Source organism: Staurois parvus, unplaced genomic scaffold (assembly GCF_062004578.1).
Source record: "Staurois parvus isolate SC_StPar_1 unplaced genomic scaffold, SC_StPar_1.0 ptg003902l, whole genome shotgun sequence".
NCBI lineage: Eukaryota > Metazoa > Chordata > Amphibia > Anura > Ranidae > Staurois > Staurois parvus.
The window spans coordinates 44,392-60,000 of NW_028321697.1; the positions used below are offsets into that span (position 1 = coordinate 44,392).

The 15,609-nt window shown below is 53.7% G+C and overlaps 1 pseudogene across 1 annotated transcript in view; it reads left to right on the top strand.

The window, feature by feature from the left end:
- Positions 1 to 15,609, top strand: part of LOC149427308 (non-lysosomal glucosylceramidase-like) — an 86,475-nt pseudogene that overhangs the window by 39,427 nt on the left and 31,439 nt on the right. The window contains exons 6-7 of the transcript XR_016311328.1: positions 8,178 to 8,293; positions 11,285 to 11,503. The product of XR_016311328.1 is annotated as a non-lysosomal glucosylceramidase-like (transcript). The remainder of the gene's footprint in view (positions 1 to 8,177; positions 8,294 to 11,284; positions 11,504 to 15,609) is intronic.

Genomic DNA, 15,609 nt, shown 5'->3' on the forward strand with positions numbered 1-15,609 from the left:
GGGTCTCCTCGGTCTCTCCCTGCAGGGTCTACTCTGTCTCTCCCTGCAGGGTCTACTCGGTCCCTCCCTACCGGAGGTCTCCTCCGTCTTTCCCTACAGGAGGTCTCCTCGGTCTCTCGCTGCAGGAGGTCTCCTCGGTCTCTCGCTGCATGAGGTCTGTTCCCCTTTTTGCTGCAAGAAGTTTCCTGTTTCATCAAAAAGGTGGGTAGAATTCTTGTGGCAAGAAGGGGAAGAGACCTTCTGCGGGGATAAGCTGAAGAGACCTCCTACAGTGAGCACGTGAAAAGATCTCCTGCAGCGAGAGCTCCTCACTCCCCTCCCTCCTGTGGGGTCATTTTGGTGCTGGATGGAAATCTTACATTTCGAGAGAGACCGGAATGATTTTGTAGGAAGTCTGGGGAGAGGATGGTGGATGTTCTCATCTCACCTCAGATATAAGAAAGGGAAGGGATGACATTCTGTTTGTAGGTCAGAGGGGAACTCTGGGCAACCTAAATGTAGAATACCTTTCTATATATCTGCAACAAGTCCGGGTTCTTCCAGTCGGGGCCCTCAGACGGGTAATCGACCTCATAGATGCAGGCCATTGAGGGACATTGTTGGGTTTACATGTATCCAGTACAATACCTAACATTTTGGGCCAAACATTTTATTGAACTGTCCATTCTGATGAGCGTACTTGCCCTGGGAGTTGAGTAGGTTGGTGCACCCATTGCAGGTCCTTCCCATGGAGAGATGGTACAAATAGGACTTGGGTGCTTTTCCTCACCTACAGTTGTGTTCAAAATAATATCCGTGTGATGACAAAAGTGACTAAAGCTGCAAATCCTTCTAATCCTTTTCTTTCCATCCACACAAATGCATTGGGAACACGACACATTCTATTCCAAATCACAACATGAAGAAAAATACATCAAATTTGTGTTGTTCCACTAAAAAATGGAAGAAAAGTGAATATTAGACGGTTCAAAAAAATGGCCGTGTTTGTATTCTTCTTTACAAACTCCAACATTCACTATATAAACTGAGAAATGTTTGAAGATTTTGCTTTCCTTTGAATGACTTCATGAATATTTGGTTGTAGTCGCACTGTTTCTGAGAACTGCTGTACATCTGTGTTGCATGGAGTCCCCCAACTTCTGGCCCCTGTGATCAGGTATTCCAGCCCAGGATGATTGGACCACATTCTACAGTTCTTCTCTATTTCTTGGTTTTTCCTCAGAAACGGCATTTTTGATGTCACCCCACAAGTTTTCTATTGGATGAAGATCCGGGGATTGGGCTGGCCACTCCATAACGTCCATCTTGTTGGTCTGGAACCAAGATGTTGCACGTTTACTGGTGTGTTTGGGGTCGTTGTCTTGTTGGAACACCCATTTCAAGGGCATTTCCTCTTCAGCATAAGGCAGCATGACCTCTTCAAGTATTCTGATGGATTCAGACTGATCCATGATCCCTGGTATGTGATAAATAGGCCCAACACCGTAGTATGAGAAACATCCCCATATCATGATGCTTGCACCACCATGCTTCACGGTCTTCACAGTGTACTGTGGCTTGAATTCAGTGTTTGGGGGTCGTCTGACAAACTGTCTCCGCCCACTAGACCCAAAAAGAACAATCTTACTTCCATCAGCCCACAAAATGTTGGGCCATTTCTCTTTAGGACAGTCAATGTGCTCTTTGGCAGATTGTAACCTCTTCAGCACGTCTTTTTCCCAACAGTGGGACTTTGCGGGGACTTCTTGCAGATAGCTTGGCTTCACATAGACGTCTTCTAATTGTAACAGTCCTCACAGGGAACGTCACACCTTCTTTCATCTTCCTGGAGCTGATTGTTGGCTGAGTCCTCACAGGGAACGTCACACCTTCTTTCATCTTCCTGGAGCTGATTGTTGGCTGAGTCCTCACAGGGAACGTCACACCTTCTTTCATCTTCCTGGAGCTGATTGTTGGCTGAGTCCGCCCCATGTTGGCTATTCTTCTATCCATTCCAATGGTAGTTTTTCGCTTTCTTCCACGTCTTTCAGGTTTTGGTTGCCATTTTAAAGCATTTGCCATGATTTTAGCTGAGCAGCCGATCATTTTCTGCACTTCTTTATATGTTTTCCCCTCCAATCAACTTTTTAATCAAGGTATGCTGTTCTTCTGAACAATGTCTGGAACGACCCATTTTCCTCAGAATTTCAGAGAGAAATGCACTGTAACCAGCATGTCCAACATTTGCTGCCTTCCTTCCTTAAATAAGGGCAATCATTGCCACCTGTTTATCAAAGAATGAATGACGTCACTAATAGAACTCCACACGGCTATTATTGTGAACACGCCCCTTTCAATGAGTGATCCAATGACACAGAATCAGCAGCATGCATGTCATGACTGTCGGGTCTGTTGGATTTCTATGACTCTACTACACCTGATAGGAAATTATTTGCCATGTAGAAATATCATTCCCACCAAAAACAGCGATTGATCCGGTTAGTGATGTCTGACGGCTAGTATTTTCAACACAACTGTGTATCCATAGACTTGGAGTAAAGCAGCCATCTACAAATCTGAATACCAAGCTCCGTGCTCGCTACCTCCTCACATTCCGTGTCCTGATTGGGCTGCTCTTGGCATGAATGGCCTTATCTTCCGTAGATCGCTGACTGCGCACAGTTCACATGTCCAAGGCTCATCTATAAACCCTGACAAGCCCTCTGCGTCCTTCGAGGGTGGAGAAGCCTTTGTTCTGGCAGTGAAGTGATCCATACGGTTTAGGTGGTTGAGGGATCGGTAGGACAGGTGTGGGCACTTTCCCACCATTGCTACCGATCCCCTACAACCGGCCTGATGGTCTGGCTGTTGTGTCACGACAGTTCCATAAACAGCACAAATCAGGCCTAAAAGTGAAGGTGTCGTGAGGCTGCACCCTGGAGGTGGCATCTCTGCAATGTGCTGCCATGGGTGGGCCAATAGGTTGAGGGCACCATACGGGGAGTTCCCAGGAGGTTCACCTGTCTCAGATTTCCTTGTATTTGGAAGGACATTCTGTGTATGTTATCTAGTTGGTTGTATGGTAGGGATCCAAAGACCGAAAGGCGCTTCTCCCGAACACTGATCCGGCCATTTCTCTTTTATGGATCTGAAACCGGGACCCCGCTCAAACCTGACATGAGCAAGCTTGAGGTTTTCTGCCATGTCTGAGGCAGATCTTCGTGGTCACCTTCGTAAGGAGACAACTGGACAACATGAGACCATCAAGCTTCAGCTGGGGAAACAATCCGAAAATTCACACTGTTAAGGTCTGGCCATGTTTCCAGAATGAACGCCAGTCGGCTGCCATATACTCTGGTCTGGCAAACGCAACTTGTCCACTGGAGGGTTTAGCCACTTATTGACCACGCTATAGCTGGATGACGGCTACAGCGCAGATGTCCTATACTGGGAGGGCGTCGTATGACACTGTGATCACATGACATGGTAAAGGGCCAATCACAGAGGCCTTTTACCACGTGATCAGCTGTGTCCAGTCACAACTGATCACAATGTAAACACACTGACAGCGTGAGGAAAGTCCTGCCGATAACCGTGAAGTGTGGAAGGAGATTATCAGTGCCCAGGGGTGCTTCCAATCTGTGCCTCTGAGTACTGCCAGTTAGTGCCGCCTATCAGTGCCCAGGAGTGCTTCCAATCTGTGCCCGTCAGTGCTGCAAATCTGTGCCTATCAGTGCCCAGGGGTGCTTCCAATCTGTGCCCGTCAGTGCTGCCAGTTAGTGCCGCCTATCAGTGCTGCCAGTTAGTGCCGCCTATCAGTGCCCAGGAGTGCTTCCAATCTGTGCCCATCAGTGCTGCAAATCTGTGCCTATCAGTGCCCAGGAGTGCTTCCAATCTGTGCCCGTCAGTGCTGCAAATCTGTGCCTATCAGTGCCCAGGAGTGCTTCCAATCTGTGCCCGTCAGTGCTGCAAATCTGTGCCTATCAGTGCCCAGGGGTGCTTCCAATCTGTGCCCGTCAGTGCTGCAAATCTGTGCCTATCAGTGCCCAGGGGTGCTTCCAATCTGTGCCCGTCAGTGCTGCAAATCTGTGCCTATCAGTGCCCAGGGGTGCTTCCAATCTGTGCCCGTCAGTGCTGCAAATCTGTGCCTATCAGTGCCCAGGGGTGCTTCCAATCTGTGCCCGTCAGTGCTGCAAATCTGTGCCTATCAGTGCCCAGGGGTGCTTCCAATCTGTGCCCGTCAGTGCTGCAAATCTGTGCCTATCAGTGCCCAGGGGTGCTTCCAATCTGTGCCCGTCAGTGCTGCAAATCTGTGCCTATCAGTGCCCAGGGGTGCTTCCAATCTGTGCCCGTCAGTGCTGCAAATCTGTGCCTATCAGTGCTGCCAGTCAGTGCTGCAAATCTGTGCCTATCAGTGCTGCCAGTCAGTGCTGCAAATCTGTGCCTATCAGTGCTGCCAGTCAGTGCTGCAAATCTGTGCCCGTCAGTGCTGCAAATCTGTGCCTATCAGTGCCCAGGGGTGCTTCCAATCTGTGCCCGTCAGTGCTGCAAATCTGTGCCTATCAGTGCCCAGGGGTGCTTCCAATCTGTGCCCGTCAGTGCTGCAAATCTGTGCCTATCAGTGCCCAGGGGTGCTTCCAATCTGTGCCCGTCAGTGCTGCAAATCTGTGCCTATCAGTGCCCAGGGGTGCTTCCAATCTGTGCCCGTCAGTGCTGCAAATCTGTGCCTATCAGTGCCCAGGGGTGCTTCCAATCTGTGCCCGTCAGTGCTGCAAATCTGTGCCTATCAGTGCTGCCAGTCAGTGCTGCAAATCTGTGCCTATCAGTGCTGCCAGTCAGTGCTGCAAATCTGTGCCTATCAGTGCTGCCAGTCAGTGCTGCAAATCTGTGCCTATCAGTGCTGCAAATCTGTGCCTATCAGTGCTGCAAATCTGTGCCTATCAGTGCTGCAAATCTGTGCCTATCAGTGCTGCAAATCTGTGCCTATCAGTGCTGCAAATCTGTGCCTATCAGTTCTGCAAATCTGTGCCTATCAGTGCTGCCAGTCAGTGCTGCAAATCTGTGCCTATCAGTGCTGCCAGTCAGTGCCGCCTATCAGTGCCCATCAGTGTAGCCTCATCAATGCACATCAATGAAGGAGAAAAATTGCCTGTTTTCAAAAACGTTTATTTTTTTCAAAATTTTCGGTCTTTTTTTCATTTAGCAAAAACTAGAACCCCCCAGCGGGGATTAATACCACCAAAAGAAAGCTCTATTCGTGTGAAAAAAAATTCTAAAAATGTCATATGTGTACAGTGTTGCATGACCGCGGAACTGTCATTCAAAGTGTGACAGTGTTGAAAGCTGAAAATTGGTCTGGGCAGGAAGGGGGTGAAAGTGCCCGGTAGGCAAGGGGCTAATGAGTCGTACTAAAGAAAAGGTGGTCCTCTGGAGGGTTTAACGAGCCATAATAAAGAAAAGGTGGTCCTCTGGAGGGTTTTAGGAGCCATAATAAAGAAAAGGTGGTCCTCTGGAGGGTTTAACGAGCCATATTAAAGAAAAGGTGGTCCTCTGGAGGGTTTTAGGAGCCATAATAAAGAAAAAGTGGTCCTCTGGAGGGTTTTAGGTGCCCTAATAAAGAAAAGGTGGTCCTCTGGAGGGTTTAAAAAGCCATAATAAAGAAAAAGTGATCCTCTGAAGGGTTTAAGGAGCCCTAATAAAGAAAAGGTGGTCCTCTGGAGGGTTTTAGGAGCCATAATAAAGAAAAGGTGGTCCTCTGGAGGGTTTTAGGAGCCATAATAAAGAAAAAGTGGTCCTCTGGAGGGTTTTAGGAGCCATAATAAAGAAAAGGTGGTCCTCTGGAGGGTTTAAGGAGCCATAATAAAGAAAAGGTGGTCCTCTGGAGGGTTTAAGGAGCCATAATAAAGAAAAAGTGATCCTCTGAAGGGTTTAAGGAGCCCTAATAAAGAAAAGGTGGTCCTCTGGAGGGTTTAAGGAGCCCTAATAAAGAAAAAGTGGTCCTCTGGAGAGTTTAGGGAGCCCTAATAAAGAAAAGGTGGTCCTATGGAGAGTTTAAGGAGCCCTAATAAAGAAAAGGTGGTCTACTGAAGGGTTTAACGAGCCATAATAAAGAAAAGGTGGTCCTCTGGAGGGTTTAAGGAGCCATAATAAAGAAAAGGTGGTCCTCTGGAGGGTTTTAGGAGCCCTAATAAAGAAAAGGTGGTCCTCTGGAGGGTTTTAGGAGCCATAATAAAGAAAAGGTGGTCCTCTGGAGGGTTTAAGGAGCCCTAATAAAGAAAAAGTGGTCCTCTGGAGAGTTTAAGGAGCCCTAATAAAGAAAAGGTGGTCTACTGAAGGGTTTAAGGAGTCCTAATAAAGAAAAGGTGGTCCTCTGGAGGGTTTTAGGAGCCATAATAAAGAAAAGGTGGTCCTCTTGAGGGTTTTAGGAGCCATAATAAAGAAAAGGTGGTCCTCTGCAGGGTTTAGGGAGCCATAATAAAGAAAAGGTGGTCCGTAGGAGGGTTTTAGGAGCCATAATAAAGAAAAGGTGGTCCGTAGGAGGGTTTTAGGAGCCATAATAAAGAAAAGGTGGTCCTCCTGGAGGGTTTAAGGAGACCTAATAAAGAAAAAGTGGTCCTCTGGAGAGTTTAAGGAGCCCTAATAAAGAAAAGGTGGTCTACTGAAGGGTTTAAGGAGTCCTAATAAAGAAAAGGTGGTCCTCTGGAGGGTTTAACGAGCCATAATAAAGAAAAGGTTGTCCACTGGAGGGTTTAACGAGCCATAATAAAGAAAAGGTGGTCCACTGGAGGGTTTAACGAGCCATAATGAAGAAAGCACAGTCCACTTGAGGGTTTAACAAGTCGTTTTAAAACTAACTTGGTCCACTGGAGGGTTTTGTGAGCCGTATTAAAGAAAACGTCCACTGGAAGGTTTAACGAGCACTACTAAAGTAAATGCAGTCCACTTGAGGGTTTTACAAGTTATACCAAAGAAAACATGGTCCACTTGAGGATTTATCAAGTCATACTAGAGAAAACGTTTTCCATGGGAGGGTTTAACAAGTTGCACTAAAGAAAACGTGGTCCACTGGGAGGTTTTAAAGAAAACGTGGTCCACTGGAAGGTTTTAAAGAAAACGTGGTCCACTGGAAGGTTTTAAAGAAAACGTGGTCCACTGGGAGGTTTTAAAGAAAAAGTGGTCCACTGGGAGGTTTTAAAGAAAAAGTGGTCCACTGGGGGGGGGTCTAACGAGCTATACTAAAGAAAATGTGGCTAAGACACGTTGGAGAAGACCTACGGAACCAGGGAGTGACCATCAACATGAAATATTATCACCAATGGAGGCATCATTATGTGAACCATGCGTGGAATCCAGCAGCACCTACCACAGTGTATTGGCGGAATAGATGACCTGCTCACCCTTTGCCAGCTCAGGATTTAGGAAGAAGGTGAGGTTGCATTACCTTCTGCTCTCCATTGAGACATGGTAGGTGGTAGGACCTGGATCCAGCCTTTCCTGCCCATAATAAAGGGTACCTGCATTGATATGGAGATCTGAGAGGTAAGCATGCCGGTAGGCAGCCTTTGGGTCCAGCATTATTGCAGAGCCCAGGCCATCATGTAGGAGTCGGATCACTGGAAGCCAGAAATCGTGTATTGCAGGCCACGATCAGTGGTTGAGGTTCTCTGTGGCATTTGGGGCATATAACGGTCTATAGGAGGGTCGTGTTTTAGAAGTGATGGACAATTTTGGGTGTTCCTCAGACACAAAGGGGGTGACCTGCCGTGTACTTGTTATATTTTACTCAGTGAATGGCTAATATTGTCCCAGTCTGGATGTTTGGCATCTGTAGAGGAACCACAAAGCGTCATAGATGGTCCATAGATGTGTAGATGAAGTCCATGTGTCCTCACATTCATGTCCAGTGTGGTGACAGTCGCTCGGGAACTGTTGCCACCATCTTTCGGGAAGACCGTTAATACATGAGGTTTGATGGAAGAGCTCCATACACATGGTGAAATCCTGATCTGCCACGTCCCATGGTGCATTGTGTGTCACGTGACTGCCAGGCCGTCATGAGACATCCAGCAGTCAGATCAGGAGGAGGTTCTGCAGGTTGCCTCTCTGTACTCCCATGTAGCCTGTGTGTTAGTGATGGGCAACCATTGGTGGGGTGCACCATGTGACAGCTGACTGACGACTGGCGTTCTTTTTTCCAGGTGCTCCTCTCGGTGGTATCGGAGGAGGAACCATCACCCGCAGCTGGTCTGGAGAGTTCTGCCGGTGGCAGCTGAATCCCGGCCTATACCACTACAAGGCGGTGACGGAAAACCAGGTGTGTCCTGCTGTGCCGCACACAGAACTGTCCGTATTGCCCCGACCAATCCCAGCCCTGACACTGATCAGTAACATGGGAACATGCAGCCAATCAGATGCCACCTCTCATTGACTTGTATGTAATAGGGAGACAGACAGTTCTTATTTCACATTCTAATGAGGTCATATCCTCAGTCTCAGGCTTCAGGGTGTCAGAGCAAAAAATCGTTTTCGTGCATCTCTGCATTGTGTGTGAAGAAGACCTGCCAGGAATCCAGTGCCCTCTGTGTCCCCGCCCCTGTGTGTCCCTGCCCTCAGTGTCCCCGCCCTCTGTGTCCCATCCCCTCTGTGTCCCCGCCCTCAGTGTCCCCGCCCCTGTGTGTCCCTGCCCTCAGTGTCCCCGCCCTCAGTGTCCCTGCCCTCCCTTTTTTCCCGCCCTCAGTGTCCCCGCCCTCTGTGTCCCATCTCCTCTGTGTCCCCGCCCTCTGTGTCCCATCCCCTCTGTGTCCCCGCCCTCTGTGTCCCATCCCCTGTGTGTCCCTGCCCTCAGTGTCCCCGCCCTCTGTGTCCCATCCCCTGTGTGTCCCCGCCCTCTGTGACCCATCCCTCAGTGTCCCATCCCCTGTGTGTCCCCGTCCTCTGTGACCCATCCCTCAGTGTCCCATCCCCTGTGTGTCCCCGCTCTCAGTGTTCCCCGCTCTCAGTGTCCCATCCCCTGTGTGTCCCCGCTCTGTGTCCCCGCTCTCAGTGTTCCCCGCTCTCAGTGTCCCATCCCCTGTGTGTCCCCGCTCTGTGTCCCCGATCTCAGTGTCCCATCCCCTGTGTGTCCCCGCTCTGTGTCCCCGCTCTCAGTGTCCCATCCCCTGTGTGTCCCCGCTCTGTGTCCCCGATCTCAGTGTCCCATCCCCTGTGTGTCCCCGCCCTCAGTGTCCCATCCCCTGTGTGTCCCCGCTCTCAGTGTTCCATCCCCTGTGTGTCCCCGCTCTGTGTCCCCGATCTCAGTGTCCCATCCCCTGTGTGTCCCCGCTCTGTGTCCCTGCTCTCAGTGTTCCATCCCCTGTGTGTCCCCGCTCTGTGTCCCCGATCTCAGTGTCCCATCCCCTGTGTGTCCCCGCCCTCAGTGTCCCATCCCCTGTGTGTCCCCGCTCTGTGTCCCCGCTCTCAGTGTTCCATCCCCTCTGTGTCCCCGCTCTGTGTCCCCGCTCTCAGTGTTCCATCCCCTGTGTGTCCCCGCTCTGTGTCCCCGATCTCAGTGTCCCATCCCCTGTGTGTCCCCGCCCTCAGTGTCCCATCCCCTGTGTGTCCCCGCTCTGTGTCCCCGCTCTCAGTGTTCCATCCCCTGTGTGTCCCCGCTCTGTGTCCCCGCTCTCAGTGTTCCATCCCCTGTGTGTCCCCGCTCTCAGTGTTCCCCGCTCTTGTTCCCCACTCTCAGTGTCCCATCCCGTCAGTGTCCCTGCCCTCAGTGTCCCCGCCCCTGTGTGTCCCATCCCCTCTGTGTCCCCGCCCTCAGTGTCCCCGCCCCTGTGTGTCCCTGCCCTCAGTGTCCCCGCCCTCAGTGTCCCTGCCCTCCCTTTTTTCCCCGCCCTCTGTGTCCCCGCCCTCTGTGTCCCATCCCCTCTGTGTCCCCGCCCTCTGTGTCCCATCCCCTGTGTGTCCCCGCTCTCAGTGTTCCCCGCTCTCAGTGTCCCATCCCCTGTGTGTCCCCGCTCTCAGTGTTCCCCGCTCTCTGTGTCCCATCCCCTGTGTGTCCCCGCTCTCAGTGTTCCCCGCTCTTTTTCCCCGCTCTCAGTGTCCCATCCCCTCAGTGTCCCTGCCCTCAGTGTCCCCGCCCCTGTGTGTCCCATCCCCTCTGTGTCCCCGCCCCTGTGTGTCCCTGCCCTCAGTGTCCCCGCCCTCAGTGTCCCTGCCCTCCCTTTTTTCCCCGCCCTCTGTGTCCCCGCCCTCTGTGTCCCATCCCCTGTGTGTCCCCGCTCTCAGTGTTCCCCGCTCTCAGTGTCCCATCCCCTGTGTGTCCCCGCTCTCAGTGTTCCCCGCTCTCAGTGTCCCATCCCCTGTGTGTCCCCGCTCTCAGTGTTCCCTGCTCTCTGTGTCCCATCCCCTGTGTGTCCCCGCTCTCAGTGTTCCCCGCTTTCTGTGTCCCATCCCCTGTGTGTCCCCGCTCTCTGTGTCCCATCCCCTGTGTGTCCCCGCTCTCTGTGTCCCATCCCCTGTGTGTCCCCGCTCTGTGTCCCATCCCCGCTCTGTGTCCCCGCTCTCAGTGTTCCCCGCTCTCAGTGTTCCCCGCTCTCAGTGTTCCCCGCTCTCTGTGTCCCATCACCTGTGTGTCCCCGCTCTCTGTGTCCCATCCCCGCTCTCAGTGTCCCATCCCCGCTCTGTGTCCCCGCTCTCAGTGTTCCCCGCTCTGTGTCCCCGCTCTCAGTGTCCCATCCCCTGTGTGTCCCCGCTCTCAGTGTTCCCCGCTCTCAGTGTCCCATCCCCTGTGTGTCCCCGCTCTCAGTGTTCCCTGCTCTCTGTGTCCCATCCCCTGTGTGTCCCCGCTCTCAGTGTTCCCCGCTTTCTGTGTCCCATCCCCTGTGTGTCCCCGCTCTCTGTGTCCCATCCCCTGTGTGTCCCCGCTCTCTGTGTCCCATCCCCTGTGTGTCCCCGCTCTGTGTCCCATCCCCGCTCTGTGTCCCCGCTCTCAGTGTTCCCCGCTCTCAGTGTTCCCCGCTCTCAGTGTTCCCCGCTCTCTGTGTCCCATCACCTGTGTGTCCCCGCTCTCTGTGTCCCATCCCCGCTCTCAGTGTCCCATCCCCGCTCTGTGTCCCCGCTCTCAGTGTTCCCCGCTCTGTGTCCCCGCTCTCAGTGTTCCATCCCCTGTGTGTCCCCGCTCTCAGTGTTCCCCGCTCTCAGTGTTCCATCCCCTGTGTGTCCCCGCTCTCAGTGTTCCCCGCTCTCAGTGTTCCCCGCTCTCAGTGTTCCCCGCTCTCAGTGTTCCCCGCTCTCAGTGTCTCTTGCTGTTTCCTCTCAGTTCACAGTGTGCGTCCGGCGTCGCGGTGAGACCGTCTACCAACAAGTGTTATCAGTGGAGCGGCCGCACACCCTGCAGGGCTGGAACTGGGGCTACTGCGGCAACCAGGCGTTCTATCACGCCTTGTACCCCCGAGCCTGGACCGTCTACCACCTTCCCGGGCAGAACATCACCCTGACCTGCCGCCAGATCTCACCCATCATCCCGCATGATTACAAGGTAGGTGACTCCCCCCCCCGATGTATCCCACCTGGGACCCCCCCAGGGTGCGCTGTACTGTATCCTACCCCCCAACTACAACCCCCAGATGTACTGTATCCTTCTACCCCCCCCCCCAACTACAACCCCCAGATGTACTGTATACCCCCCACCTACAACCCCCAGATGTACTGTATACCCCCCACCCCCCCCCCAACTACAACCCCCAGATGTACTGTATCCTTCTACCCCCCCCCCCAACTACAACCCCCAGATGTACTGTATACCCCCCACCCCCCCAAACTACAACCCCCAGATGTACTGTATCCTTCTACCCCCCCCCAACTACAACCCCCAGATGTACTGTATACCCCCCACCTACAACCCCCAGATGTACTGTATACCCCCACCCCCCCCCCAACTACAACCCCCAGATGTACTGTATACCCCCCACCCCCCCCCCCAACTACAACCCCCAGATGTACTGTATACCCCCCACCCCCCCCCCCCGACTACAACCCCCAGATGTACTGTATCCTTCTACCCCCCCCCCAACTACAACCCCCCAGATGTACTGTATACCCCCCACCCCCCCCCAACTACAACCCCCAGATGTACTATATCCTACCCCCCCAACTACAACCCCCAGATGTACTGTATACCCCCCACCCCCCCAACTACAACCCCCAGATGTACTGTATCCTTCTACCCCCCCCCCAACTACAACCCCCAGATGTACTGTATACCCCCCACCCCCCCCCAACTACAACCCCCAGATGTACTATATCCTACCCCCCAACTACAACCCCAGATGTACTGTATACCCCCCCACCCCCCAACTACAACCCCCAGATGTACTGTATACCCCCCCCCAACTACAACCCCCAGATGTACTATATCCTACCCCCCCAACTACAACCCCCAGATGTACTGTATACCCCCCACCCCCCCCAACTACAACCCCCAGATGTACTGTATCCTTCTACCCCCCCCCCCCAACTACAACCCCCAGATGTACTGTATACCCCCCCCCCCAACTACAACCCCCAGATGTACTGTATACCCCCCACCCCCCCCCCCCAACTACAACCCCCAGATGTACTGTATACCCCCCACCTACAACCCCCAGATGTACTGTATACCCCCCACCCCCCCCCCAACTACAACCCCCAGATGTACTGTATACCCCCCACCCCCCCCCCCCCAACTACAACCCCCAGATGTACTGTATCCTTCTACCCTCCCCCCAACTACAACCCCCAGATGTACTGTATACCCCCCACCCCCCCCAACTACAACCCCCAGATGTACTATATCCTACCCCCCCAACTACAACCCCCAGATGTACTGTATACCCCCCCCCAACTACAACCCCCAGATGTACTATATCCTACCCCCCCAACTACAACCCCCAGATGTACTGTATACCCCCCACCCCCCCAACTACAACCCCCAGATGTACTGTATCCTTCTACCCCCCCCCAACTACAACCCCCAGATGTACTGTATACCCCCCACCCCCCCAACTACAACCCCCAGATGTACTGTATACCCCCCCCCCAACTACAACCCCCAGATGTACTGTATACCCCCCACCCCCCCCCCCCCAACTACAACCCCCAGATGTACTGTATACCCCCCACCTACAACCCCCAGATGTACTGTATACCCCCCACCCCCCCCCCCAACTACAACCCCCAGATGTACTGTATACCCCCCACCCCCCCCCCCCAACTACAACCCCCAGATGTACTGTATCCTTCTACCCCCCCCCCCAACTACAACCCCCAGATGTACTGTATACCCCCCACCCCCCCCCCAACTACAACCCCCAGATGTACTATATCCTACCCCCCCAACTACAACCCCCAGATGTACTGTATACCCCCCACCCCCCCAACTACAACCCCCAGATGTACTGTATCCTTCTACCCCCCCCCCCCAACTACAACCCCCAGATGTACTGTATACCCCCCACCCCCCCAACTACAACCCCCAGATGTACTGTATACCCCCCCCCCAACTACAACCCCCAGATGTACTGTATACCCCCCACCCCCCCCCCAACTACAACCCCCAGATGTACTGTATACCCTCCACCCCCCCCCCCCCCAACTACAACCCCCAGATGTACTGTATCCTTCTACCCCCCCCCCCCCCCCAACTACAACCCCCAGATGTACTGTATACCCCCCACCCCCCCCAACTACAACCCCCAGATGTACTGTATCCTACCCCCCCCCCCCCAACTACAACCCCCAGATGTACTGTATCCTTCTACCCCCCCCCCCCCCCCAACTACAACCCCCAGATGTACTGTATACCCCCCACCCCCCCCAACTACAACCCCCAGATGTACTGTATCCTTCTAACCCCCCCCCAACTACAACCCCCAGATGTACTGTATACCCCCACCCCCCCAACTACAACCCCCAGATGTACTGTATACCCCCCACCCCCCCCCAACTACAACCCCCAGATGTACTGTATCCTACCCCCCCAACTACAACCCCCAGATGTACTGTATACCCCCCACCCCCCCCCAACTACAACCCCCAGATGTACTGTATACCCTCCACCCCCCCCCCCCAACTACAACCCCCAGATGTACTGTATCCTTCTACCCCCCCCCCCAACTACAACCCCCAGATGTACTGTATACCCCCCCACCCCCCCCCCCCAACTACAACCCCCAGATGTACTGTATCCTTCTACCCCCCCCCCCCCCCAACTACAACCCCCAGATGTACTGTATCCTTCTACCCCCCCCCCCCCAACTACAACCCCCAGATGTACTGTATCCTTCTACCCCCCCCCCCCAACTACAACCCCCAGATGTACTGTATCCTCTACCCCCCCCCCCCCAACTACAACCCCCAGATGTACTGTATACCCCCCACCCCCCCCAACTACAACCCCCAGATGTACTGTATCCTTCTAACCCCCCCCCAACTACAACCCCCAGATGTACTGTATACCCCCCACCCCCCCAACTACAACCCCCAGATGTACTGTATACCCCCCCCCCCAACTACAACCCCCAGATGTACTGTATACCCCCCCCCCCAACTACAACCCCCAGATGTACTGTATATCCCCCACCCCCCCCCCCAACTACAACCCCCAGATGTACTGTATCCTTCTACCCCCCCCCCCCAACTACAACCCCCAGATGTACTGTATACCCCCCCCCCCCAACTACAACCCCCAGATGTACTGTATCCTTCTACCCCCCCCCCCCAACTACAACCCCCAGATGTACTGTATACCCCCCACCTCCCCCAACTACAACCCCCAGATGTACTGTATACCCCCCACCCCCCCCCCCAACTACAACCCCCAGATGTACTGTATCCTTCTACCCCCCCCCAACTACAACCCCCAGATGTACTGTATCCTTCTACCCCCCCCCCCCCCAACTACAACCCCCAGATGTACTGTATCCTTCTACCCCCCCCCCCAACTACAAGCCCCAGATGTACTGTATACCCCCCACCCCCCCCCCCCAACTACAACCCCCAGATGTACTGTATACCCCCCCCCCCCCAACTACAACCCCCAGATGTACTGTATCCTTCTACCCCCCCCCCAACTACAACCCCCAGATGTACTGTATACCCCCCACCCCCCCCCCCCAACTACAACCCCCCAGATGTACTGTATCCTTCTACCCCCCAACTACAACCCCCAGATGTACTGTATCCTTCTACCCCCCCCCCCCAACTACAACCCCCAGATGTACTGTATCCTTCTACCCCCCAACTACAACCCCCAGATGTACTGTATCCTTCTGCCCCCCCCCCCCAACTACAACCCCCAGATGTACTGTATCCTTCTACCCCCCCAACTACAACCCCCAGATGCACTGTATCCTTCTACCCCCCCAACTACAACCCCCAGATGTACTGTATCCTTCTACCCCCCCCCCCCCAACTACAACCCCCAGATGTACTGTGTCCTTCTACCCCCCCCCCCAACTACAACCCCCAGATGTACTGTATCCTTCTACCCCCCCCCCAACTACAACCCCCAGATGTACTGTGTCCTTCTACCCCCCCCCCCCCCAACTACAACCCCCAGATGTACTGTATACCCCCCACCCCCCAACTACAACCCCAGATGTACTG